The 25006-nt window shown below is 39.4% G+C and overlaps 1 protein-coding gene across 11 annotated transcripts in view; it reads right to left on the reverse strand.

The window, feature by feature from the left end:
- Positions 1 to 24689, reverse strand: part of SOX5 (SRY-box transcription factor 5) — a 1038891-nt gene extending 1014202 nt beyond the window's left edge. For 7 of the 11 annotated variants that reach the window (XM_021923251.2, XM_021923248.2, XM_021923246.2 and 4 more), the window contains exon 1: positions 24307 to 24688. The gene's annotated coding sequence lies outside the window, so the exon portion shown is untranslated. Of the gene's footprint in view, positions 1 to 24306 lie in introns of all 11 variants that reach the window. The other 4 variants (XM_021923247.2, XM_021923244.2, XM_021923253.2 and 1 more) reach the window with 3 other exon arrangements.
- Between the last annotated feature and the right edge of the window lie 317 nt (positions 24690 to 25006).

Below are 25006 nucleotides of genomic sequence, written 5' to 3' on the forward strand. Positions count from 1 at the left end.
CATTTTTGAATAGAAAGGCTCCCAGGGATCTCTCTGTACTGACTGCATTTACTGCTTTAAAATATTTTTAACCCAGACGCTGAAGTGCCAGCCTTGCAGTTCCTCATGCTAATCCCAGCTTGGGTGGCTGTTCTTAAGGGAAAGCATTCAAAACATTGTAACAGTGCATCAACTTTGACCCTTTTCACTTAAACATGAGACTCAAAAAAAGTTTGAATTCCAGAGGGAATCACTGAACTTTGACCTGCTTAAAATTAGTTTTGTTTTAGTGCCTTCACGGTGACTCAACAGGCCAATTTTCCAGACACTTAAGACGTTTCTGCCCCTGAAGGTTTCAGTTCAAGTCCACAGCTATGTTTGCCGGTCAGATCAGAACACTTTGTCCCAGGGTTTCAAGCAACAAATTCCCAGATCTCCATCTCTCTGCCAGATGTTGGCATTACTTGGTATTAAAGTGGATCTAAATACAAACACACACACACACACACACACACACACACACTCTACACAATAAGAAGACAGACTCCAATATTTTTTCTTCCACTTAGAGCCTTTTAAGAAACCAAGTTTTCCACTCAAAATTCAGTTATGGGGAAATGTTTATCAGGATTATATAAACATTACTTACTAGCCTAACTCCTACAACACTAAAACTCTTAACTTTTTGTTAGCAGTACTGTGACATATTTAAAATATGGTCTTTCTATATTTATCTTTATCAATGGGGAAAAAAAACGCTGGAATTTCATTTTCTAATCTATTACAGATTTTAGATATTGTTCATGAACAATTATCATATCACAAATGAACAATATCACACTGTTATACTTCCAGTAGAATTTCAAATATGACATTTGTTGTCAAAAATTCGTGGCAATTAATAAGTGACATAAATTTACCAAAAAGCTAAAGGTGTAGTTCAGCTTGATTTAGTGCCTCAAAACTCATCCCCCCTTTAAGAAAACAAAACTTTACAAAAACAAATTAGCCAATTCCATTAATATAAATCAACGTGCTTAAAAAGAACAAAGTATCTATTAGTTTGGAACAAGTCCTGCATAAATCCTGTGTTTTAAAATGTTTAGAAAAGTCAAGGATACATGCATTCAGGTAAGAAAAAAAAAAACAATTGGTTAGTAAGAAGCCAGAAAGCAAAGAAATTTTAGCACAGGTAGTTAACCAGGGTAAAATAATTACTATAAACACAAATTGGTCTGTGTAAATCACATACCATGTTAAACTAGAAGTCATTAAGGTCTCCAACTGTTGAGCTACCTATATTGAAAGGTGATGTTACAAAAGTGTGTTCCAGATCTTCATGTTCAAACATTGGTTTACACTTAAATCTACGAACTTTCAAAAAGCTACCAATGACATTCTTAAAATATAGATATTTGATCCCTATTGTAATGCACTCAAGCTGGAAGTCAGACATTACAAAGATGGTACAGGGTCACAAAAACTGACCACAGCAAAATTATCTTTAAATTGTTTGCTCTCCTTATACTCAGAAAGGAAAAACTACTCACCTAAGTCTCTCTGGCAAACATTTCTTTCATTTCTTACATATTTAAGAAGGAACACAATAAAGATGTTCAAAGTGGGAGGAAATGGGTGAATTTCGGGATATGTATATTAATTTAGTCCTACTTCATTTTCATTTTACTCATAAGTCATTCAACACATAAACACCGAATGACCACAGAGTTCTTAAAGTAAGAAAGCATTTGGAATTTATTCCAGTTATTTTACATTTCAAGCACATGTAACCATATGGGTTCCTTACTGATGGCTAAGAAAACAATTACTAATAGTTTCGAAAACTAGGTCAATTATTTAGATGAAGAAGTGAACTGAAATGAAAATTCCAAGTGCTACCAACTAGTGCCTTCAAATGACATAAAAATTAATATGAATTTCGTAAGATGCTAATGAATACACATACTTACAGATCAGACAGTCAATGGCAGTATTTAAATAAAATTATACAGAGATGTTCCCACATTAGGACCTTATCTGAACAATCTGCCAACATAGGATTAGCATTGTAGTTGCTTAATCCTTTAATTGTTTTAATAATAAAATATACTGCTAATTATATAAGGTATTTGGCCTTGCATTCCAAAAGACGTATTCGCATTTTTCTTTGTATACGTTGTAAAAAATAATGTACATTTTAAAAGATAATGTGACTTTTTTAAACAAACATACCTTGTCATCTAAGTTCAAATGTATTTTACCATGTTAATGGTCACCTTAGAACACAACTCACTCAAAGATACTTATTCACAGTATCTTTCTCTCCATCTGAAACTGTTTTCTAAGTCTGTGCACACACATGCAAGCACACATACTTCTAAATATCCTCAATGGTGACAAATTTCATAATTTGAAAGTCAATTTTAGCCATTTTCATCATTTCAGAGAGACATTTATAGCCAATTCTGGTGAATAAAAAAAAGGATGATGAATCTTGGTATAAAATGCGATTAGAAAGTAATGAGATGGATGTTTTAGTCAGGCTTGCAAATGATTCAAAGGACAATTTCGAGAGAGGAAGTTTTTCCAAAATGTTTTGAACAATGGCATCATTGGAAAAGGGGTTTTGCTTCTCTGGGTGACAATTTTGAAAACAACATTAATATGAATGCATAAATTATAGTGCAATCATTGTTTTCAAAAATCAAACTCTGTACTTTTCAATCATACTCTGCAAATATTAAATAGAGCAAATCTACATTTTCCTTTAGATGGTTATGTATGTGTATTCTGAAGATTCCACTGGGTGAAACTAACCATAAGTTGAATTGCAAAATATTATATATAATATAAACTTAACATAATCTTTTAATCTTTCAAAACATATGGCATGCAATTGTTTTAAAACCTTATTTTCATTGTCAGATATTTACAACAGGCCCCAATCTGTAGGCTTCTATAAACTTTTTTCTCCTATAAACAGTCAAAATCTTGCAAGAGCTCACTGTGGGATTATGCACAAAAACTGCAAATTTAAACAAGGTGTGATCTTATACTTTTTCACACATTATTGTATCATGCTGCACCAGAACACTAATGTATGCACAGTTCCAAAATAGCTTGGGTTATTACTGCACAGCCTTGAAAACTACTAATATCCTGATGAGAGCACCTTTCAAAAGCTGCTCCTTTATTATTGCACTTTGGTAAAAGGTTGCTTTCGTTATTTGTATTTTACAATAGAAAAAAAAAACAAACAAAACACTAAGAAATGTCCATGACGTTGCATCATAATTCTAAGGTTTTATTTCTTATTAGACCTTTTGTAGTTATAAAAGTTGTTTCATCAATATGACTATGACAATGGGACTCAATACTATTTAATCGACTCAATTATGGAACAAGTGTGCTTTTTTCCTTAGCTGCCCTACTTTCCTTTAAGTTGCATTTGAATTATTGATGAAATTGCAATAAAGCATTTCTTTGTTACACATAGTTTAGAATTAAAGAAGGATGTTTCATGGTTAATTTTTAGACTCACAGGGATAAAATAAACACACTTGTTGTCCTTTCAGAGAAAGTCAATAGCATGGTACAAGCTTAAAAGAATGACTTTTCCTTTTTTCCCCTATTGTTTTGAGAACATAATGTACTGAAACAATGAACATAAATACAAATGTAAAAGGAGAAGATGGTAAGTAAGAATATAGTATAGAAAATTCTGTTTCAGGTCTTCCTAGGTGATAAGAAGATTTAAACTATGATAAATTTAGGCTCTGCTTTTCCTCAAGTATTTCAAAGACCCATTTAGTCACGTAGCAGGCCACGAAAACCAGTACAATGAAGAGTTTTCAGAATAAGGACAACATTTCTTACTTAGGCTACTTGGATCACTACCTGATGTCCCTTCATTCTTTTTTCCAAACAACAGCCAGAACAATCTTTTTAAATCACAATTCTGAATCTTTTAATAACTCTCCAATGCTTTTATGATTAAAAACAAAAAGGCTTAAGAGGACCTACAAGACTCTATGAGATATGACCCCTGCCTCCTACAACCTCATCTTTCACAGCCTTGGCCCTTCTTTTCTGTACCCTGGCCACACTGCTGTCTTGGTCCCTTAACAGTCCAAGCTTTAGCCCATTGCAGAGATTTGTACCTGCTGTTCTCTATCCTTATGCACCCACAACTTCTCCACCTGGTTGGCCCTTAGTGCTTTTCATACCGTAGCCCAAATGGCTCTTCCTCATGAAAGCATTCTGGGACTTTTAGAATAAATCCGGCTACTCTATATCTCCTTATAGCTGCCTGTACTTTTCCTTGATAATACACTCGATAGCACTTATCACTGTACATATTTACAGTACAACGTTCTTAGCCAACCTACATTCCCCAAGTCACCCGAGAAACTAATGTGCTCCATTTCTTCTGCAAAGCATACGATAGGCCTACGTGGCACCCTAATAGCAAAAAGACTCCTCTAGTAACCCACACAATCCTGCTCTCACCACTTTAATTGTCTGCTACATCCCAAGTCTGTTTATGTCATTTGTGATTGTAATCATGAAAATTAATTAAATATGACATAATTAGGGAAATATAAGGACAAAAACGAATGTTTTATTGACACCAAATTGAATGCTTTGTAAAGAATAAAGGCAAATTGTTTACAAAAATCACTACATTAGGTGTCAACTTCATAATATTGGGATGAAAAATTTTTTAAACTAGCAAATTCTGCTCTTAGATTGCTTGCCAAATGCCATCAAAGTCTTCTGCCATTTTTAATAAATCAAAACGAAGAAGTATTCAATATATATTTTGGGTGTGGCTTATCCAAGAAGATAATGAGTCATCACTCAAGAGATCCACACTTAGGTTCTGAGCTCTATGCCAATTAATTGGGAAATTGATAAACACTGATGAACAATGAAACATTGATAAATTAGTAAAGCACACATGTTAAAAATACTAAAATGTTTAATGTAAATAGCATTTCTTTAAGATTCTATGCGTTTGTGATTTTTAAAAGAATGAACAGTTCAGCTACCACTCACAACAACATTGGAGGAGAGAGCATCTCTCTAGTCTATTGGTATGGTCAGCTGACTCACCTCCATCTTCCTCATTAGACTGGAAGCTCCATGAGGGCAGGGACCAAATCTCTGCTGCTCACCATTGTAACCCCCTTACTCAATTCATATGTAACCAAAAATGGACTTTCAATAAAAAATGTTTGAATGAATGAATAAGAAGTTAAGATTAATCAAATACAACGTTGTTTATTTTAAATTACTATGAAGATCACACCTGTAATCCAAGCACTTCGGGAGGCTGAGGCAGGAGGATCACTTGAGATCAGGAGTTCCAGACCAGCCTGGCCAACACGGTGAAACTCCATCTCTACCAAAAAATGCAGAAGTTAGCCAGGCATGGTGGTACACGTGTGTGGTCCCAGCTACTCAGGAGGCTGAGGTTGGAGAATCACTTGAACCCAGGAGGCAGAGTTTGCAGTGAACTGAGATTACACCACTGCACTCTAGCCTGGGTGACAGAGTGAGACCCTGGCTCAAAAAAAGTTTCTAAAAATCAATATGCAAATGCAAATAGTTATAAAGAAATTAACAACAAGTAAGGATGGAGTCACTTGAACATTTCAAGTCATAATATTCTTTTGAGGGACAGTCTACACTCAATAATGGAAAGATCATTTGTACATATACTTTTAAAGAATCTTAATTTTATTATTTTAAAAATAGCACACTAGCATAACAAGGTTCTGCCTTTTAACTTATGAACTATATTTAAGATTATGTGATTAGGTTTCCTTAGGGACTGAACCATGATTACCATATCCTTATTAAGACATCTATATACTGGTTCCAAATCCAGCTACCTTTTAATTTTATCTATAATGAAAACTAATAATAATGCTACCTGAAATGTATTTATCGCCTTTCTTCCAAGAAATTTAAAGCAACCAATATCTTGTGAGCAGGTACTGTTAAATATAAAAAAGAGAACATAATTGAAATGGATTTTTATTAGCAAAATAAAAGATTTTAATAAGGAAGCTATCTTAAGTTCAGGCACAAGATGACTCTAGGATAATTCTTATAAACTAGTCTGAGTTTTACCAGAAAAATGCTTATAAATATTTAAAATTCCAAAAAGATGGGTAAGAACTTATTATATCTATGGAAGGTATTGTCTTTTCAGTTTTTCTATTGCTGAGATGACACTAATAAAGATATCTTTTCATTATTGCATTTAACTGATCTGTACATTGATAAATCTGAAAATAAAACAATGGAAGAACATTCAAAAGCATTCTGGGATATAAGGCAGGATATGGGTCATAAATTAGTGCCAGATATACAGAAGGGTAATGGTGTCAGTGTGGCCCCAACCTTTTAGTTAATTGTGGGGAACAGCTAAACAGGAAGAAATGCTAAGTCATTATGACCCGGGCTAGTGCAAACACACACACAGATATACACTCACATACATACACACACACATTCCCTCCATGATTTAAAAAAAAAAAATTTAAAGCATCCCAATTCTATTCTAAAACCTAATTTTTCTTCAGTTCACTTTTTAATACTTGGAGCTCATACTACCTCATTTAAATAGCTGCATAGGTCAAACCCATTAAATTGCCAAATTCTGTCTCCAACGCACTTTGTCCCCATTTGGTACATAACTTATACTTTAGAAATCTAGTTCAGTAGTATTTGAAGTGGGTGCAAAAAAGAAGAAAAAGTCCACTGGCATTTTGAAGAAAACATTACAGCTTCTAATTACATTTCTGATTGTATAGGTATTCTTTATTTCCTCTTTATCTAATCCCCTTTCTGTGTGTTTACTGGTAATGGAGTAATGTATTTTTTATTGATGGTTTATATACATGATCAGAAAAATTAGGAGAGCCCTGACTTAGATGCCCACCTGGGAACCTGGAAAAAACCTAGGACTACACTTTCTGGCTGATTACCTCTTGTCCACGTACTGAGTAACACTATATTCAGCATACAAAGGGACCCCATCACCACCACCATATGTCTAGGTCCAACAAGCTGTCCTACCTCCAGTTAAAATGTTGCCTTGGTTTCATTCCATAAAGAAATTTTCTCCAAAGCCAGAAATTCAAGATGATCTACAAGGTTGCATTTGTTCATCTAATTACTAATAGATTGCCATGGGGGCCCTCATTTTCACAACAGGAAGAAGTTAATGTTAATGCTCTACTATCTCTTGTTTCACCATTTTGTCACACATAACAGTTTTCACGTGCTTGAGGAAATGGATTGTGGATTGCATTGTCTCATTTTTAGCTAAATTAACCCTCATAAAATGGACAAGGGGTTTAAAAAGATTTCCGTCTCAAAAACAAATGACAGATTTTCAAGTAATACTAATAATGCAAACATAAGTGAATCCAGGAAAATGGCAGAACTGCATCTCATGGGCCAATTGCTAGCTCTTTGGCATCTGCATTTTAAGAAAAATCTGAGAATTCTAAAAAATAAAGAAGTTATCAGAAAGGTTGTTTGTAGTGGAGGCTGTGGTGTGCTGCCCAGCGGCATTTGTTCTCCCAGCTGCCAGGAGTATTGGCTGCTGGAAGCTCCCAGCTCAGTCCCTTTCCAAGAATAGCCCTAGCTTAGAGTTGTGGACCCTCCACAGGGATGGCCCACATCCCACCTCGATGTTCAGTTATAAAGGCCTGGTTCCAGGTCTCCGTTCAGAACATCTCTGAACAGGCATCCAGTTCCAGAGCTCCTCATGGGCGAGCTGAAGCCTCAGCTGCATCACAGTCCACGTCTCCTCCTGTCCGTCCTTTTCCCTCACCCCCTCGCAGGTAGTGTCCCTGAGAAGCCTCCCAGAAACTCACTGCATGCAAATCTACATGTCAGAGTAGGTCTCCAGGAAACTCGGACGTGACTGTTAGAGGCACCATCATTTAACCTAGACCTTGCTTTCGGTGTTTATTGGGCCCTGAATATTAACTACAGTAGCAACACATGTACCTAAACAATGAATGTCTGTGCGTTTCTGTGCATGTGCGTGTATTCTTGGGGATGTGTGCTCTAACAATGTGCCTGATGGAGTACCCCTAAAATATTAATACGTCACTGAATATGCAAAGACAGCATTTTAACTGCTGACTTCAGGAGCTAGTTTTCCACTTTTTGCTTACTCTGTCATTCATTCACAAGCAAAGCAGACCATGTTACTTAACAGTATGAGTTTCCCCATAGCCTACACGACAGAATCTAGTGTGTATGAGTCTGTAATAAAAAGATCGCGTTGATCTGACTCCTGCCCACCATCACAGCCTCATCTCAGCTAGCTAGTCCTGCCCTGCACTCTATGCTCTACCTACACCAAACTATCTGTAATTCCATGAACACAACATGCTCTCTCTCACTGCCATGGCTTTCCACTCAGGTCGTCCCATCTTCTTGGAATACCCTACCACTCTCTCGGAGCACCACTCCTTGCCTTGCTTAGCTGAACTCACAGCCTCAGCAAGGACAGGTTGGTGGAAGCAGAATGTCCAAGAGCAGAGAATAAGTGAGTGTTCTGTCTGCAGAAAATCTAAGAAATATAACTGACAAAAAGTTGGTGAGCCTTTTATTACCTGGATCCAACAACTGTAAATTCTTTTTTTTTTTTTTTTTGAGACAGAGTCTCGCTCTGTCACCCAGGCTGGAGTGCAGTGGCATGATCTCCGCTCACTGCAAGCTCCGCCTCCCAGCTTCACGCCATTCTCCTGCCTCAGCCTCCCGAGTAGCTGGGACTACAGGCGCTCGCCACCACGCCCAGCTAATATTTTGTATTTTGAGTCGAGACGGGGGTTTCACCGTGTTAGCCAGGATGGTCTCGATCTCCTGACCTCGTGATCCGCCCGCCTTGGCCTCCCAAAGTGCTGGGATTACAGGCGTGAGCCACCGCACCCCGCCAAACAATTGTAAATTTTCCCAGTAATAAAATGGTCCTTGCACTAGGGCTGACTTCCCCCAGGGCCCGCCCTGGATATGCCACATACCGGGTAAACCATGGCTCACGAATTCCAGTAAACACTGAGTACTTCCAGTAAAACTTTGGAAGGTTTGGACATAGGCCATTATTAACTTCAGGAAACAAAATAAGTTGTATTTAAAAAGTCAAAGTAATCAGTATATAATATGCACAGGAAGACACACACATTTACATAGTAAAAGTAACTATTACTAAACTGATTTAACAACAAAAAAAAGAAATTATATTGGAACAGTAGGAGAAAAAAAAATGTGTGGTTTTAAAAAGTAGGGGTAGGAGGAGTATAGTATAAGAGAGCCAAATAGTGAGAAGTCAACTGATATCTAACATTTTTTTAATCAAGGAAAACAAGGAATAAACATTTTATTTAGAAACACAGAACTGAAAGCAGTAGAAATGGAGTGGGTATACTTGTCAATAGGACAAAAATGCTATTTTATTACATAGCCTTGGGTTTTATATTATGTGCACACATTATTTTAACAGGTACCTAACTGATTAATAAAATACTCAGCTCAGGCATAAGTTATCTTAGAAAACCTTCTCCAACCTCTCTTCTGTGCTCTCAAAATAGTCTATCTGGGGTTATTGTTCTATCACTATACTTATCACAATAACAAATAACCAGTTTCTGTTACGAGCTCCCCTATCAACTTGAAGTTCTCACAGACAAGTATCAAAATCTATTTATACAGTGTTTGTATTCCCTGGCAGAAATGAGACTTAAATTCAAATCTGAATTCAACGAATATTCACTGAGCTACAAGAAGAGAAAAGTAGTAATAAGACACAGGGTTCTGACTTCAAAAACAAAGTTTATAACTATAAACTGTTATTGTATGCTGGGATTCATTATGTGCCAGAGATTATTTTAAATATCATTCTTAATACTTAAGATTATTTTAAGTATTCTTAATACTTAAGATTATTTAAGTATTATTAATACTTAAGATTATTTTAAGTATTATTAATTCTATCATTAATTCCTAATAACGGCTTTATAAAGTAAATATAATTATACCCATTCTGCAGATGAGGAATCAGACTCAGAGGTCTTACGTAAATAGCCCAGCTAGAAAGGAAAATCCAAAACAGCAGTGTTAATATTGAGCTACAGCATCAATGTCCCTTGCCACAAACTCACAATATCTCTCAGGAGATAAGACATGCTCACAACATGATTGCAATATGCTACAATGGATGCTGAAAGCCATAAAGACAATTACAGATATAAGTGTCATAAGATCAGAGTGAGAGACATTCAGCTAGTATATTTGGTGAGAATCCTGTGAAAGAGTAAAATTTAATTTGGAAATTAAGAGATGGGCAGGATTTTAGAATATCTATATGAGGGAGAAGTGCTGATTATAAAGGAAGACATAAAGAGGTGAAGGCAAGTATGTATACATAGACACGAGGCACTATATGTTGTGTGTCAAATTTCTCCCCACCAGCAGAGTCCCTGGGAACTAGAAATACGGATTTAAGCATCTACTTTTTAAAGCTGCGAAACATGGAAACACTGGGAGATGAGCAGAGGGAGTATCCCAAGAGGTTAGTAGAATGGAGATGGAGGGTGGTACAAAGCATCTGAACAGCATGCTTGTTTCTGAAATCCTTCCTCTTGCCTTCCTGTCTAACACTACTGCTATAGTCCAAGCTACCATGTTTCTCTTAGGTGAATCATTTCGATAGCCTCCTTTCTAGCTGACCCAAATCCATTCATTCCTGCCTCTCTTAAATGTCATCTGCAGGCTGTAGGCACAAATTTCATTGTCCTCTTGAGAAACCTCAAAGGGTTCTTCATCACCCTTATTATGAAGACTCAACTCTGTGACATAGCTGTGAAGGCTTAATGATCTGATCCCAATCTCTCTCTACAACCTCATCTCCATCTAATTCCCTTCCACTCTGCTTCAGCCACGCTGCCCTTCTAATTCTCAGAACACACTCTTTTCCCTCCCTCTTTGGAAACCTTGTACATGCTATTCCTTCCACCTTGAAACAATTTTTTCTCCTGTCCTCATTACCTCATTAGCTATCTTTAAAATGTGACATCTTCATGTAAGCATCCTCTAACTGCTCCTCCCTCGAATACATCAGAAACTTCTCTCGTATGCTGTATAATCTTCTGTGAAATACAGTTCAACAATTTGCAATCATAAATGCTGATAATTATTTCATTACAATTGATCTTCCTTAATAGACTTTAATTCCTTGTGTGCAAAGTGTGTGCCTGTTCCACACACCACTAAATCTCTAGCAGTTAACATGGTGTCTGGCTCATAGTAGGCACTCCATAAATATTTATTGAGTACTGAATGAATGAAGAAACAAAACAAAAAGAGAAAGCAAAAATAGAGAGCAAAGTGGATTGGGCGCCAAGGAAGGTCAATTGATGAGGAGGTTTAAAGCAGACAGAAAGAGCAATCCTGGAAGAAATCCATGAGCCAGACAGGGCCAGGTGTCAGAAGTGACTTTTGTGCACTGGCATAGCTTCTGTATGAGCATTCTGAGAAGAGTTAATAGGGCTGACATGTTGCAGATAGTTTGGGAGTCATCTGAAAAGCTCTGTTCTGCTTGAACCAGATCACAAGCAAGTATTCTTGAAAGGAAGGTCTCAAACATGAGCCTGAAAAGATAGAGTTGGAGACATTGAAGAAGCCCTTAAAAACCAGACTTAAGAATCTTAGTCGCATCCATGTGTGGTACCCTGGCACTCTGAATGTTTGAGAAATATTTCTAAATATTAATAGCATGTCAGGAGGATTGTGATACACAGTAAAAGCCTGATAGTGGTAAATAGAGCAGACTGTAGGGAAAGACACTAGTTTGGGGAACTTCGCAATGATTCAGGGTGAGAGAGGTGAGTATAGAAGAAAGGGGGAAGTGCAAGCATCATTTTGAGGGATGACTTAACAGGACTTAAAATATATTTTTCTATGTTACAATGAGCAAGAGCCCAGACTTCAGAATCAGCCCACTCTGGGTTCAAGTCTCAGCTGTGCCACTTGCTAGCTATGTTACTTTGAGCAAGCTCAGTTTCCTTGACTGTATCATGGGACAGCATCTGTACCTATGTCAGAGTTATTAGGAAAATTCAATACAAATAAACTGCTTAGTACAATGTCTAGCAACAATAGCTTATCAATCAACATCAGTGTCAACTATGCTTTGTGAGACAGGAGCAGGGGCGCCACGATGGTATGCCAGGGAGGAAACGATTTTTGGTGGACGGGTCTTCATGTCATAGGAAGATAGCCACCTATGTTGTTAACTCCTATCCTGGCTTCTGCTGGACCTTCCTTATACCCCATTTACCTTTCTGGCTTCTGCTCTGGACTCATGCCAAACACAACCTCTGCTGACCCTTTTAGAGACCTCATCCTTCAAACAGACTGAGCCGTTTCTAAACTTTTGCCTGCAACATTTATTTCCAACTTGCCCTTTTATTTTAACCCTGCCCCCTAGAAGCAATCCTAGATACTAAACTCCGTGGCTAAATACACCACTTCTCTCTTCCGAAGAAATATCGGAAAGATTATGTTGAAAAGAAGTGCAACGTTAAACTTGATTTTTAAGAGTCAACAGAGAATGATTATTTTTTTTCCCTCCAAGGATAGGTAATAGCATCAAATTCTGAAATTAAGCACAGCAGGAAGAAAGAGGCTGCATAGATTTCACAGAGTATCACAGGCCTCTGCAATAAAGCACTTAAAAATGCCTTGTATTGCTAATTCTTTACACAATCTCCTTTTATTTCCAAAGCAGTATGCGGGACTTGAGCCATGAGACACGCATTGATGTTAACATTACACTGCTTGAATTAGAGCCATTTTTCTACTAAAACTCTGGTTGGGTTTAGAATTACTTTTTACCTTCCCTCCCCCCGAATATATTTTCCAGATCGAATGAGTAGTTGCCTCTTCCAACAATGCTGAACCCACTGTTGCAGTCATTACCTTAGCAAACATCCTTCCCCTCAAGATTCCAATAACCAAGCCTTGACCTGTATGGGAAATCTGCCTGCTTCAAGATCTCTGGATCGCATGTCACTCTGGGAATTCTAAGTGAATGAGGGCAACTCTCTTCTTAGGCTGCTTTCAAGTTCCCATCTTCCCCTAGCCCCAAGCCAATACTCTTCATTCATTCATTGAATTATTCATCAAATACTTATTAAATAGCTAATATTAGCAAGACACTGTGCTGGGCACCCTGGTGGATTTTCCTAACAGTAAAATGAAAGTGGAATTGTCCATAAAGCAATGCTTGGTGACAATCAGATGGAGACCTTACTGAACGTTAAATAGATTGTCTAAGAATGTGCAGTTTTATGAAGATTTATTATTTTCACGATCACCAGTCTATTGGCTAGCATTTGTAAAGATTTAGCTTCTCTCTTTACAAGATATTTTTGTATAACGTAAATGCTTTTTTCCCCCTGTCCACATGGAAGCTCTGTCATTTGTTCAATAGATATTTGTTAAGTGCTACGATCATACGGAGAACAAAACAGATCACATGGAGAACAAATAGACAAGGTCCCTATCCTCGTGTAGTAACTGTTATCCCAAGATAATAGACACAGTGGACTCATGTTTTCATCCCATACAAACCTTGGGTTAGTGTTTTTCATTGTTTATTTGTTTGTATAAAAGGCACTTTCCTGTAAGGACCGTATTAGCCTAATTAAAACCCTGTCCTCATCTTATCTCACCACGACTCCTTTTCAGCCTACTCTTTCTCGCCTTCTCTAGCCATAGTAATCATAATCAAACTATCCTAGTCTGTTTTCTACATGCTGCTCTCTCCTTCTGTGTGTTTTTATTCATTTATTAAACAAACATCTTTAGGCACCCACTATGTCCCAGACATTGTCTTATTTGGGATACAGGGCTGGATAAATAGATCAACCTCTTGTCTTCCGTCTACTTAGTCCCCTTCAGTCTGGCCTGTTAAAAAGTTATTTCCAAGGCTAGAATACATATAACTGGCCCCAGGGCCCCCTTCCCCACTCTCCAACCCCTAGATTCCTTATGTCAAGCCCCCTCACTCTTGACTTGAAGCATGCTAATGTTTTATACACTCAAATAACTAAAGGCTCTTTAAATTTTATTTTAGAACTCCTAAAACCATATTATCAAAAAAAAAGTCTTTCTAGCAGTCCAACAATCAGTTGTGCTTTATCTTGGCACTTCCACTATTCTGTGAGCCTCTTACTTAAATTCCATATGCCATGTATATATAACTTACTACCAAACTAGATCAATGAAGTTTTTCATCACTGGTTCTCAAACTTTTATGTGCAAAAGAATCACCAGTCATGCTTGTTAAAAACGCAGGGTTACAGGGCTACACCCACAGAGATTCAGGTTCTATATGTCTGGGATGAGACCCAGAAAGCCCTGTTTTTAACAAATATCCCAAGTGGTTTTCAACTGGCTGACTGGATGATCACCTTTGAGAAACACTGTTCTGTAATTTCCTTTGATGTCAATTTTTATGTATGCAGAATCTCTGCTTAAAGTCATCAAATATTTCCTCTTAAGTATAAGCAACATGCATCTGTGTGTTCAGTGAATATTTTTGATGAATGTACGGATTAGCGAATATTTGATAATGAGCAACATTTAGAAATCGTTTTATAGGCTGGGTATAGTGGCTCATGCCTGTAATCCCAACACTTTGGGAGGCCAAGGCAGGCAGATCACTCGAGCTCGGGAGTTCAAGACAAGCCTTGGCAACAGGATGAAACCCCATCTCTATACATTTAAAACAAACTTCATCTCTACACAAAAGTTAAAGCAAATTAACTGGGCATGCTGGCGCATGCCTGTGGTTCCAGTTACTCAGGAGGCCGAGGTGGGAGGATCACTTGAGCTCGGGCAGTCGCGGCTGCAGTGAGCCATGACTGCACCACTGCACTCCAACCTGGGCGACAGAGTGAGACCTCGTCTCAAAAAGAAAAAAGCAAAAAGCAAGAAAGAGATCACTTTACAGCATAGACATGGCTTTCGATAACTATTTCTCATCTCTTCCTCCTAACTGTCTCATGTGATAGGCAGGTATTGTTATCTCATGCGATAGGCAGATATTGTTAGTGCTCCCATTTTACAGAGTGGAATCCCACACTAACACCTTGTGATGGAAGAGAATTAAAGTGGCAGAATCGAATAGACTGAAATTCAGGCAAAGACTGTCCCGCTCACTAGAACTGAGGAAGATGGGCAAGTCACTTGACCATTGGAGTCTGCTGTTCATCTGTGAAAAGGTGCTAATATCCATCTGATAGGAGGGCTGGGAGGGCTAAATGAGATTATCCATGTACGGCACCTAGCACCCCTCCCGGAACACAGTAAACACTCAACAGCTGTTTGTTTTCTTACTTCCCCATCGTGCAGGGCTGCCTTGACTCCATATGAAACTCATCTTGCAAACTATGCTCACCCAGCAATCATGTATGCGGTTGCTGCTCTGTTTCAGGCATTGTGATTCTGCTAGGACTACAATTCAATGCCCTCAGGGAGCTTACCTTCTAAGTGGAAATTTTTTACGTCACCCTATGGCTACCCCTTTCAAATCAGGCAGCAGAGTATTTTGAAAACCTTTCATTTCATGCAGTGAGTCCGACACAAGGCAGAGTGGACAGCGGTGCCATGAGAATAGTGAATTTGTGGTAAGAGAAAGGTTAAGAAAAGCACAGCAAGGAGCGATAGGTAAAAGGAGACAGGAAGAGAAGAGCTTCTGGGTGGCCCCAGGAAGTCTCTAAAAATAAATAGGGGTCCTGTGAAATTTCTTTAAGTGCTGATAGATCTCTATCTGTTTGTCTCCTGTGCATGACTTGATTTCCTGGTTGGATGTGGAAAAGACACTCCTATTTGGTTAATAGAGAAGGTACGTGGAGATGAGGCTGAGAGTGAAGCAAGAAAATTCAAGACAGAATTATAAGAAATAGTGTGCATGTCTTCAAAAGCAGTTCCCAGTGCAAGAGTACACTGATGAGACTGATTCTGCCAGACACATATGAAAGAGTGCCAGTGGTGCAGAGGAATACTAAGCATCACAAGAACTTGCATGCGAGCTGCAGTCTACTCCTGATAGTACACATCAAACAACGTCAGCTCTTAGTGGTCCTGAATTACACCAGTACATCTAGGCAGACATGGGATTTTGCCATAGTTCCTAACCAGAATGGGGATGAGCCGGCAACTACGGAATGATGTAACTGCCACAATGGAGGATGAAATCCGAAGTCTCGTGAGAGGTACCATCTAGGAAACACACCGTCAAAAGTATGAACATCTTTTTCTTTTCCTCTCACAAATGTAAGTTTGTCAGCCTTTTTAAGTAGAGACATTGAAGCAACCCGTGCTCACTCTTCAGGAAAAAATTATGCCAAAAGCTTCACAGTAAGCAGTCCTTATCCTGGGCACAGATTCCCTAGAGGAGTCCCTCGTCTGAGGAATGTGTCAAAAATTAGCTCTCTTTTCCTGCCTCCCATCCTCCTTGGATTCCGAAGTTGTCCCAGTGCCAGTTTCCCACAGTACAACACACAGAACCACCTAAAAATCTGGGTCAAAATATTAGGGGTCCTAGCAATCCTACTGAAACTTACAGGTTAAGTGAGTGTCTTCTTGTATCCAAAAAGAATGCTTCCTTGCATACACAAAAGTGTTGCTCTCAATCACAATCCTGATTACCAGTCTGACTGAGTCTAAATGACGTGGTCTTCATCCTCCACCACAACCGCCTCCCCCCGACTCTGGCCCAAAAAAATAGCAACAACTCAATTCTCAGTCCAATAACGTCTTTTCTCAGATGTTGTTCTCCCAGTGGGTAGAAGAATGAACTATTGCAATGCCACCAGCTCCTCTACAGTTTCTTTTAATTTAAAGTTACAACAGGAGGGAAGAAAAGAGACTTTCTATTAAGGGACAACTCCCTGAAGGGGCTCTTAGCTGACAATCGAAGGACTGCTCATGGCAGTGATCAAATCTAAGGCAACAAAGTGCTGGTGGCTCTGTGACTCATCACAGCAGGAGCTCGCGCTGAGGGCCACTTGAGTTCAGTGCTTTGTGGTGCTGCAAGTTGGTTTAGGAACAGTAACACAGGGGAGCAAAGACTTGCAAGGTGTTTGAGGCTCAAGATAAAATGCAGACTTCCAGTGCGTTGCTACTCAACTGAATAGAAAGCCTAGAGAGGTAAGGAAATGAACAGAGTTCTGCCTCATGTTATAGGGCAAATTACCTGAAGATGGTCAAGGTCAGTTGGTATAGCTAGTGTTCAGTTTATACTCTGATAAAAAATAAGGATTAATGGAAGATAAATGAACCAAGGTATTTTTAAATGACAAACGTTAAAGATGTTTGCTTGCATAAACAATGCCTTCCAATTATATGAAATATCCATTATTTAGATATATTTACAATCACCTGATAAAATTCATCTATACCTTTCAGATGCATTTTGTGAGTACACTGAAAAGAGTGCAAAATACACTGGGCATTTCCTCCATGCCACAAACAGTACTGTGGACTTAGAGATGATCTCATATAACCTAATTTAATCCCAATTAGTGAGGTGATACTGCCATTACACTCATTTTGCAATTGAGGAAAACAAAGCTCAAAGAAACTCAAAACTCAAAGAGACCTCAAAGCAATTGCCAGGTCTCCTGTGTGTGAGTGTGTGTGTGTATGTGTGTATGAGAGAGAGACAGAGAGAGAGAGAGAGAGAGTGAGTTCACCGGTCTGAAGCAAGTGAAGTACTACTAAACTGGGCTATACTGCCAAACCATAGCTATACCACTCAGATCTCCTGTTTTGAGAGTGTAATTGACTTACTTCCCCAACTGCTTCCCCTATAGCTCTAGCACCACTTAGGCGCAGAGGCCATGCTTCCTGTAGCTGCTCCCAGCCAATGACTGACAGTGAGGAATGCTGATACAGGCCATTCTTTCAAGATAGATGACTCTTCCAATGGCTGGCTCTTATTTGCCTACCCAAGCCTTTCATAGACTGCACTATAGTCAAACTTCTTCCTACTCAATCTTCTTTCCTTGCCCCTCTCCTTGCATAAGTGTCAAACTTGTCTCATGGTCAAAAGGCTCTCCTGGCCTTGTCCTGCCCTCTCCCCCTCTCCCCTAAAAAACTTCTTACACATCTAATCCCATCTTGGCATCTGCTTCTTAAGGAACTCCAATTAATGCAAAAAAAAATACATTTATTTGCTGTTTTAAGAAGCCTTTCCTTTATCTTTGCTCAGTTGTACTTATAGACAAATTCTGTTTCATTGGGAAGAGAAAATAACCACTAATTTCTCCATGTTTCTTTACCACCTCTTCAAACCAGGCAATGGTATATTTATGGTGCCTTTCTCCTTGCACCCAATTTAAATAAACAAACCAACCTACAAGTTTCTCTTTGAAGTACTGTTGCCTCCAGAGAGGAAAACACTGAAAAATCAGATGGATTTCTTTTTCCACATGGACTTTCTCTTTATCCACGGTCCTACAGCTTCATATAATGCAGAGGTGAATGACTATCAAAGGATTAAATATCAATAAATTTTCACTAGTTCATATTTGCTAATAGGAAATCAAAGAGATAACAAGAGGAGAAATCTACAGAATTAGGTCCTAAAGTTTTTATTTATCCTTACCTATTATGTAGGGTATAAATGTGAATTACTGAAAAAGCACTTAAATGAATAAAAGATAGAATTCACACTTGCACCAAATACAGCATCTTAATAAAATCACATTGTCAGAGATCATATACAGACGTTCACTGAATCACTGTTTTAAAGTGTTGATCTCAGCCTCAAGAAAGTGATACATTTTTTTCTTTTTAGACTCAAATAAGTTCAAGGTAAGTACAAAATGAAGCTTCAACCGTTATTAATGATCAGAACCTAGACTTGACTAGGAGAGAGAGCTGAGTAGCTAACATTTATTGAGCACATAGTTCATGACAGACACTATGCTAGGCATTTCACACATAGTGTCTAGCATAATCCAAACAATATCCCTATAAGAAAGGGCATCATAATTTGCAGTTTAAGAGGTTAAGAAGGCTGGGCGCGGCGGCTCACGCTTCTAATCCCAGCACTTTGGGAGGCCGAGGAGGTAGATCACGAGGTCAGGAGATCAAGACCATCCTGACCAACAGGTGAAATCCCGTCTCTATTAAAAATACAAAAATTAGCTGTGTATGGCGGCACATGCATGCAATCCCAGCTACTCTGGAGGCTGAGGCACAAGAATCCCTTGAACCCAGGAGGCGGAGGTTGCAGTGAGCCAGCATTGTTCCACTGCACTCCAGCCTGGTGACAGAGCAAGACTCTGTCTCAAAAAAAAAAAAAAAAAAAAAAAAAAAAGAGGTTAAGAAAAGGAGGTAGAACCCTGTAAGTTCAGATCTCTAAATAAAACTTTGGATAAATCACAGACCTACACTGAAAAATTCCAAATAAGATACCTTTCTCCTTTCCTGGTTCCTTCCTGAATTCCCTCACTTCCAACAGTTTAATTGGTGTTGAAGAAAGAAAAAAATGCCTTAAGCCACCAGAGAATACAAACTGGATATCAAACTAAAGTCCGCTCATCCCTATGACTACTGCATTATTTTTACTCTGTGTACACAGGATATCATACAAGCGTAGAGTAGTTGAATGACATGTAGCTGAGCATCAGAGATACAAGCAGGTCTTTGTTTTGGGGTGTTTTGTTTTTACTTATAATGAACTTTAAGAAATAGAAAATGAATGGACTTACACTTGTAGAATTCAATGCCACCATCACTAGTACTCCCCAAGATACATTTTTATGGCTCAATTTTTAAGGATGGTTATTTAATGGTTATTTACATGTATTCAAATTTTTCCTAATTTTGTCAATATGCTGCCCCTACTGAATGTCATCCTTAACTGCAAGTGAAATCATTAGCTGCCTATAAGGTATGATTTGAGTAGTATTGAAAAAGTCCTCATGCATATAAATATTTACTCCTGGCAGCTTTCCTTGATACCTGCAATTGCCACAAGTTTATCTCTATGGAATTAGATGACCATAATAAACTACCAAAATGATAACAGTAATATCATCTAGTTTGAGAATTAAACCATAATGAATGAATAACAACTTTAAAATAGTTAGCTTATGAGCCAGAGGTTAAATGGGGCAAATGGGGCAGGAATTCAGAAGGGTCCATCAAGGCAAAATGGACTGTCAAGGGCCCATCCTGAAGGTCAGGACCCTCACTGGGAAAGCATTCAAAAGTCCCATGTAGGCAGCTAAAGGAGCAGGTCTTTGGAGGAATAACCCCCCCCCCAAAATTCCCCTAACTAAAGTTAGCCTACCTTTGACCTTGACTCAATTTTAAAGACAAGGAAATTGAATTTGGTAAAATTTATTAAATAGTCCTACAGAAATGTCCCCATATGGCCCTGCTAAAGCAAACTAAAAGTGCCTGATTGTCTGCCCTTCTACTGAGCCTTAAGCACTCCATTTCTCCCCTCTTAAATATCAAAATTCATTATATTTAAGAAAAAGGTTAAATCTTTGCTTCATATTTTTAAAAACCTCACTTTACTCTTTTATTAACATCAACTTTTCATGCAAACGAACTCTTGGTTAATTTAAGATCATGAAATTACTTCTCCACATCGGAAATCCCTCTCATAAATATTAGGTATAAGTGATTATTTACGTTACATCACACACACAAAGTAAACAACAAAAACCCCACTCACATTTGAGAATCATTTACTATTCCAACTCCCCAAGCTCCCCCAAATGGGAAATGGAATAACCAGACTGATCATAATTGGATTAAGAACCATAATTCTTTAATTCATTCATCAAATTGAGGCATTTGGAACAGTTTATTTACAGAGTTGTTTAGACAGTTTTGTGTGGTGTTTTTTAAGATAAACCAAAATGCCTTTCTGAAATAAGTTTCAGATCCCAAATCATTAACATATGAAAACCAAATGTAGACAATTTACAAATGGGTGTTTTAAAACAATGTTTGGAACAAAATTGGACTTTTATTTCATTAACTATCTAAAAATCTAAGTTCAGGATATAGTTTATTTGAAACAGCCAACCACTTTCTTCGCCTTTAAAATAAATCTTCATTTCTCAGACTAAAAATTTTTGACCAGTGCATGAGGGAATGCATTTGACTTCAGGCCTAGACAAGTAAGTTTCCAGGTTACTCTCAAAACTCTAATTATAGCATTCTCTACCAGTGAAGTTGATTAGCTATTGGGTGAATCATCCAGGTTATGCCAATCAATTATATCCAACAATTGTAGCTTCTGGAAATCTAAACAGTGTGCAACATTAGAACTCTCCGTTATTTGAAATCCAGTGTATTTTAGGAGATTAGGAAACATAAATTTTGTCCTGTAAGTTTTACTTTTTTATATAATCTGAACATACCCTCAAATCAATAATTACTTATTACTCAGGAAAAGAACAGAGCTTTTTAAGAAGGCAGTACATCCTGTAAGCACTATATCAAATTTTAAACTTGCTTTGTAAGTAAGAAAAAAAAAATTCTTTAAGCATTTAAATTCATTCCTTTAACTGGAAAGGGAAAATTTAGAAATTTAAATTCTCCTTATCACTCACAACTCACCCCCACTGAGGACAACCAAAAACATGCCAACATACCTGAGTATAAACTTCACTCTTTTGCTATTTACTATTTATATACTCCACAGATAGCATCTTTCTAAGTGTATATATTTTTTTCTTTTACCAAACCACGTGTCAGTCTAAACAGGATGTGCACTTACATGTATAGAACTAAGTTGATTTGAATTAGCCATTGGACCTCAAATGCCTATTTACCAAAGAGGTTTGGGAGTTTTGAATTCTGTATACAACATCCCATTCAACCAGAACTGTTTAAGCTCAACAACAAAACTAATACAAGGTTTCCATATTAAGAATTGAAGTTTTTCCTGTATTAACAGTTTACACTTGCAAATCTGTGTCAGATTGGATCAATACTACCCATTCAAAAAGGCTACAAAATGAATTTTTTTAAAACCACAGCAAACAAAAAACTGTTGATTCTTCAGGAACAAGGTTGTTAGAAGAGAGACCACTGGAAAGAAAGGGGGGAAAAAAGAAAGAATTTCAAGCAAGTATGCTACTATGTAATTAACACAAACAACTAAATAATTATGCACATCCCTTCCCACCCCCACAATTAAATGTTTTTAAACAACTCATGTGATGAAAGATCTACCTTTTAGGCAAACAAAAGCAATCCCTAGCAGTTTAAGGATTTAAGGCTGTATTGCATCAGTTTTAAGTGATGCTTATGATTTTTATCTTGTATAGTTCTGAGGAATAAACAGTTGATGGCATAATTTGCAGGATAACTCTGCACAGTGCCTAAAAGAACTGCCACTGTAAGTACTTATGATTTTAAATCATTGTGGCTGAATTTATCTAGGCTTCTGCCTGGGAGCTATATTTAAATCAGGAAGAAGCACCCCTAGAAACTTTGTTCCATGTATCTGCATTTGAAACCAGATTCCTTCCCTATCTGAGCTAACAGCAATTCTCATACAGCTGAATTCCTTTAAAATTAGACAGATCAAAATTTAGCAGTTCTGTAAAGGCTCTAAGAAATCGTCCTCCTTTTAAATGCTATAAAAGTCAAACTTGAAAAACATTTCCGTATACTTTAAAGCCATCTGGCCCTTAACCTAATCACTCTTGGCCATCGAGCCTCACTCCCGTAATCCTGATCAAAAATTCTCCTCTGGTTTTTCTGATGGAAATGTCCATTGCCTAAAAATCACCCACGTGCCTACTTCACTGGCCTGTTTGTGTGTGTTTGTGTGTGTGTTTTCAGGACACTAGGTGCCATTATTTATGAAAAGCAAGGAAACAAATCACTGTCCAGTCCCTTTGCAGATTCCCACACTTACTGCCCCAAATCCCACTCGGTCCTGCCCTTGGCTAAAGAACTGTGCTGAGCCAGAAGGCAGTCCCTGGGGACATCTCCTTATGCCTTTCTTGACAAACTCCTTTGGCTATCTGGGTATGTGAGGATCTCAACTGGGTTCCAGCAAATCCCTAAACTTTTGTAAGAAAGTACAGCTGACTGCCACCCAGAGTGCCTGGACTGCCTGGCACCGAGTGTAGGGTTCTGCATATTCACAGGATTTCTCGTCTTGACCTGCTTTAGCTGAGAAGGGAACACATTAAAATGAATTCACATTCATCACATTCTGAATTTAGTCACAGAAACCAACGTCTTCAGATATTCACCAGGGTCAATCTATTTATTAATATAGTCGCTTTGCAAAGTGTAGGGAAAATGACTACTAAAATATGTAAACAGTGCTTCGTGTGCATCCGATCAATACTCAACAAACTGCTGCTCTCCAACGCAAACATTTCCAAATCCAATTTGATTTCAACTCGTATAACCTCTTTTCATTGCTTCTTATTGCTGTAGCCCGAAAGTGCAAGCGAGATTTCCCAAACCCGCGCTTAAAGTGACACAACACGTGAGTGGTCTTCACTTTGTACACTGAGTGAGGAGGGGGAAAAAAAGTAGTTGCAATTAAAATTAAAGCTTCCGGTCTCTGAAATCCCTAGAATCCTGAAGGATGAGACTTGTTTCCGAAATTCCGGGCGGGAGGGAGGGGGAATGGTAGGGAGAAGGATTGCAGAAAGCGAAACAAAAAGACGAAAGAGTCGGGGGGGTGGGGGTGACTAAGGTTAGGGGATGGGCCGGGGGTCGCTCTGATATCCTAGAAGGGCTAAGGGGCTTTGTCCAACTTTTAGGGTCTGGCCTTGGACGTTCGCCGCGATGCCCAGCACAGCCCAGGGTTCTCCCCGCACTCCTGCCCTCCTCTCGCATCAACCACCTCCACCGCCACCACTTACAAAACAATACCAGCAACAGTACGCAGGCTTCCCAACAAAAATAGAAAGTTATCCCGTCTCCGGGTCGGGGTCCAAGCCCGCGCTCCAGGGTCCCCCGGCCAGCCGCCCCCGGGGATGACAGGGCCACTCCGCGCCTCGGGCCGCCTCCCACCTCTCCGTCACCCCCAACCCAGTCCCCCTCCCTCTGTACTTGAGGAAACTCCGGCGGCGGCCCCCTCCCTCCTCCGCGGCTCTCCAGCTGGAGCCGGGAACGAGTGCTGAGTGGCGGGCCCGGCGAGCGGCAGAGGGGAGCTCTGCGCCTTGGAGGTCTGCCCACAACAACATCGGGACGAACAACAAAGTTAAAACGCAGCGATTTACGCACCTTACCCGGTCTCGTTAATGCCTCCTCCGGCGTGGGATGCAAAGTGGCACAGAGGCGGGCTGGGGGCCCCCGGGAGGAGACTGGAGATGGGTTTTGGTGGCTCGCCTTTTTCACTCTGTGTGTGTGTGTGTGTCTGTGTGTGTGCGTGTGTGCCGGTGTGTGTGTGTGTGCGCGCGCGTGTCCCTCTCTCTCCCCCCGTCTCTCGCTCGCCCGCTCGCTCGCGCTCCCCGTGTTGCTCTCAAGGACGAGGTGAAATCCCTTTGCTGGTCATGAGGCGGCTTCAGAGACAAACAACACAATGCGAGTGCAAATAACAAAAGGCAAAAAGACAGTAGGAACAATGGGGGAGGCGAGGGCAGCGCACCAGCCGGCGGTCACCGCGGCCCGGCGCCCGCCCCGGGGGGTGCGGCGGGGGCGGGAGCGGGCGCGGGGGCGGCGCCGGGGGCTCCCGCTCCCTCCAGGTCGCCCCCGAGCTCCCGCAAGCCCACCCTGACCTCCTTCCTGCAGCTCGCCGCCCGGCCGCCCTCTCTATCCATCCGAAGGGAAGGAGCCCCAGAGTTTTCTTCCCCGTCTGCTGCAGAGTAACTAGATTGTAAATAACGCGGCGATTACCCACACCGTGCAAGAATTTTTTTTTTTTTTAATCTGCCCTCCACTTAAAGGAGCGATAAAAATGAAATGGCAGGAGTGGAAGGAGCCA

The sequence above is a fragment of the Papio anubis genome, chromosome 9 (assembly GCF_008728515.1).
Source record: "Papio anubis isolate 15944 chromosome 9, Panubis1.0, whole genome shotgun sequence".
Taxonomy (NCBI): Eukaryota; Metazoa; Chordata; class Mammalia; order Primates; family Cercopithecidae; genus Papio; species Papio anubis.